Source organism: Pteropus alecto, unplaced genomic scaffold (genome assembly GCF_000325575.1).
Source record: "Pteropus alecto unplaced genomic scaffold, ASM32557v1 scaffold95, whole genome shotgun sequence".
Taxonomy (NCBI): Eukaryota; Metazoa; Chordata; class Mammalia; order Chiroptera; family Pteropodidae; genus Pteropus; species Pteropus alecto.
Window position 1 is genome coordinate 3,358,048 of NW_006441071.1, and position 4,659 is coordinate 3,362,706.

The window sequence follows — 4,659 nt, forward strand, 5'->3', positions numbered from 1 at the left end:
TGTTAACTTAAATATTTTATGTTTAATTTATAATTTTAAATAAATCAGTTAGAAATATGACATTTGGGTCTTCACTTATACTCTTGCCCCAGGCCCTCCCTGCATATAAGAGGGGTGAGCCTATTTCTTCTCCCTACTCCTATGAACAGAGATTAGTGAGAAAATTGATGAGTAACTAATTCATATTGCAAAAGTATTAATAAGACTGTTAAATATGAGCAATGACTAAAACAAAGTAAGAGTGGATAGTATAAATACATCTGTTGAAATAATTAAAAATTAGCTACTCAAAGAGCATTCTGACAAGTTCACTTTGCCAAATACCATGACCCTTTCTTCGATAGCATTGGACCCCTCGTCTTAAAAATCTCCTGTTTTGATCTCTATGACATAGTTTATATCATGTTCTTTATCTTCTAAACTCTTATTTTAAAATCTCTTTTTTTATTTGTAACCAGCATATGGATGAGTTTTCCCACATCTTTTTAGTCTATACAGTACTACGTTCATTTTATGATAGCAATAAAATAAGGTTAATGAATAAGTGCATATAGAACATAGTTCTAGCAACATATTACATGGGGACATAGACCTTGTGATCACCGATTCTAAGTAGATATATCTTCAGGAATACTCTCAAAACTCAAACCCAATTTCATGGTCATGGAAGATTTTCCATTGTCGCACAAATGTGCTATGACAAGCCAGAGAGTGCAATTCACTAAAGACCATGTTAGTAAGAAAAGCACAACAGCTGGTATTATTGAGAACGTTAAGAATGCTTATTGGAGAAATAACACCCACATCAACTTTGAAGAGCATGAAACTGAATCTCACTAGGGCCATTCCATTCTTTCTCACTTATCTCTATGCAGGAATGAGTGAATCAGAAAATTTTGCAAATGATTTATGAGTTCCCTTATATCTGGAAAGGGAATATAAGTGGATAAAAGGATGAGCCCAAGAGGCTATATGGATAAGTGTGAATATGGCAGATGAGATGCAATTAAGAGAACAAACACCATCATACTGATTCAGTCTTGACCTTATACACATTTCTGAAGGAGACCAGACATTGATTATTATTGTCTGTTAAGTGGTTACTTTCTGTAATTCAGGAATTAACACCTAAACAGTAAACCAAACAAACTCTAAGGATGTGTGTCTAGCTTATGTGGCGCCTTTTTATTGAGAACTACTCCATCAGTCCCTACCCATGGGCTGCTATAGCCTGCTGGTCACAGATGACTGAACCATAGATGAACACTTGGTCCAAACGAGGCCAATCTAGTTATTTTCACATTTGTAATTAGGAGTAAAATGGAGTAAATTCAGGAGCTTTAAGGCGAATTTTTTCTATCATGTATCCCAAGAACCAGAGACAACTGACCTGGAGATGCACAGAGAGAAGCAGAGCTAAAAAACATAGAGCAGTCATGCCTGCATGAATGCCTGGTGGCTCTCTAGGTTCTGCGTAGAGCCTCTGGGAAGGCCAGCTGTCCTCTTTGGATTCTTTTAGATACTCCCACATCCTTCCAATAAGGTCCCTTTACAACTTAAGCAGTTAGCTTCTTTTACTTCCAACCAAAACAACTTAGCTAAGAAATGGGAAGTACACACGCTCTAAGTACATCTGTACTGTGCTTGGAACCCTCATGTTTTGTAAAGGTTCAGGCCCATGTCCCCAGTGAACTCTTCAGTGAATGTTTGAAAGTAAATATAAAATAATTTTATTTTTAGTATCTAAAATTGACGAACAGTAAAGTTTAGAAGAGAAAATCATATATATTTAGTAAATTCTATAAAACATAGGAGACTTTAAAATACATACATACACACATACGGAAGTGGGATGGAAGATGTAAGGAACCAGTCACAAGAAAAAAAATAAATCCAGAGTTTAACCTTTTCTGCCACTTAGACTGGCAACGTTTTGTGTGTATTTCATGCAGGATGTTGCTCTAAGTTGGATGTTAATTCACTCACAGGGAGTCGGAGATAATGTCACTGTGAATATTAAATCAACCAACAAGAGGTGGGAAGGTGGTGACACTAAAGATAAGATCAGATACAAACCCAGTGAACTCTTAAATAAAGAAACAAGTGAGCCCAGCAGGGCTATAAACAACCACCAAAATGAAAAGCAATAAAAGGAGGAAAATAAGATACTCAAATGTAATGAAGCAAGACTTATAATGAATAGTGCCTGGAATGCCATTTTAAGTAATATAAGTTTCTGCAACCAGTGTGATTAAAGAATACGTTTAACTGGTTATGTAAACCTTCACTGGGATCAGCCTGTATGGAATATGTCTTATATTATTAAGAGTTGTTTTTCCTAGTACTGTAAGAAACAAGGACCAGAGTAGAAAAACAGACCTGGATCTGGCAGGTTTAAAATGGACCTTGTGCTTAAGTAGACACTGGTTGATATGCTCCAGGACCTTTCATGAAGAAGAGGAGCTTCCCTCAATCAAGAGAGTATGAACATTAAGAAGAGAATGAACTCTAAAGGTAGTGGACAAGACACACAACTCACATTTGCTACATTTCACAATTTAGACCTACCTTTTACATTTATTTAAAGTGTCTTGGTTAGAAAATTCTTAATGTACAATCAAGATCAAATTTAAATAGGTATGAAATCATCACAGTGTACACCTTACACTTTCACAATGTTATATGTTAATTATATCTCAATAAATGTGAAAAAATAGCAGTAGGTTCATAAATTCATTCATATGGGACATGAATCCAGAATACCCACAAAGAATTGTGATGAAAATATGAAATCTCTTATATGTGACAAGCATGATGCAAAAATTTGCCAAGTATTTTTATTAATATTCATAATTATTAAAGCCACATATCCTTTATCTCATTTCGTTAACAATAGTAAAAACAAACCAAGCTAGCTTGTGATCAGATTCTTATTTAGCATATCATTTAGATGCTTCCTGAACACTAAGAAAGCTATATTATAAGCAAAAAGTCTTTCTACACTAAAAGTATTAGGCAGATATAGGCCTTTATTATTCATTGAACTCTAAAATATGCTGAGTCTAGTTCATTTTGGTGAAAATTGGCTTGAAATCAATACAATCTTTTTAAGAAGTACTAGTATTAAGAAAAATTATTAGATTAGTATATTAGTGAATGTCGTGTCCATGGCTGGAAAGAACCAGTTATTGATAAAATTTAATTCGACATAAATTTAGTGAAAGCCTACTGAGTGAAAAACTATATGCTAGCTGTGTACTGCTAGTGAAAGTAGGAACTGGCACTCCCTATCCAGGAAAGCAATTAAGCAATATGTATAAAAATTTTCACATATGTTTATATCTTTGACACATTAATTCCACTTCCAGATATCTTACCTAAAGAAATAATCAGATGGCTTCACAGATGAATATTTAAAGAAGTAATACCAATTCTTTACAAACTCTTCTAAGAATTAGAAGAGGAAAGAATACTTCTCAACTCATTCTAGGAGGCCCTGATACCAAAACCAAACAAAGCCATTACATTTTTAAAAAATTAAGACCAATATCTCTCATGAATATAAACACAAAAATTCTCAACAAAATACTAGCAAAACAAATTCAGAAACATATAAAAAGAATTATATCTCATAACCAAGTGGGACTTACTGAGGGAAAGCAAGGTTGGTTTAATATTCAAAAATCAATTAATGTAACATACTATATCCTTAGAATAAAAGCATTTGACAAATTCCAACACATGATATAAAAAAAAAAAAGCTGCTCAACAAACGAAGAGAAGGAAACTTACTCAACACAAAAAGAACATCTATGAAAAATTTACAGCTATCATACTTAATGGAGAGAGATTCAATACTTTCTCAACATCTGGAACAAGACAAGAATGTCATATTTGCCACTTCTATTTAACATTGTACTGGGGGTTCTAGGCAGGGCAGTTATATAAGAGAATGAAATAAAATGCATGCAGATTGGAAAAGAAGAATAAAACTATCTCTATTCACGGACAACATGAGCTTATAGAGAATCCTAAGAAATCCATAAAAAACTATTAGAACTAACAAAAAGGTTTAGTAAGGCTAAAGGATTCAAAATTACCATGCAAAAGTGGATCGTATTTCTTACACTTACAATGAACAATCCAAAAATGAAATTAAGAAAGTAATTCTATTTAAATCAGAATCAAGAACAACAAAATACTAAAAAACAAATTTCACCAAAGAATTGTGAAACTTATATTTTAAAGATAACAAAACATTGTTGGAACAAATTAAAGGTGAACTAAAGAATAGAAAAACAGCCCATATTCATGGATTAGAATACTTGATATCGTTAAGATGGCAATTTTCCCCAAATTGACCTACAGATTTAACACAATACTTAACCAGAATAACAGCTGACATCTTTGTATAAATTGATAAGCTAATCCTAAAATTTCTAAAATTTCCCAGAATAGCCAAAACATTCTTGAAAAAGAACAAAGTTGAAGGATTAACACTTTCCAATTTTAAAACTTACTACAAAGCAAAAATAATCAACAGTGTGGGACTGGCATAAGGATAAACATACAGATTAATGGAGCAAAATGGAGAGTCCAGAAATAAGTTCATATATCTATGGTCAACTGATTTTAGACAGGATACCAAGATTATTCAAT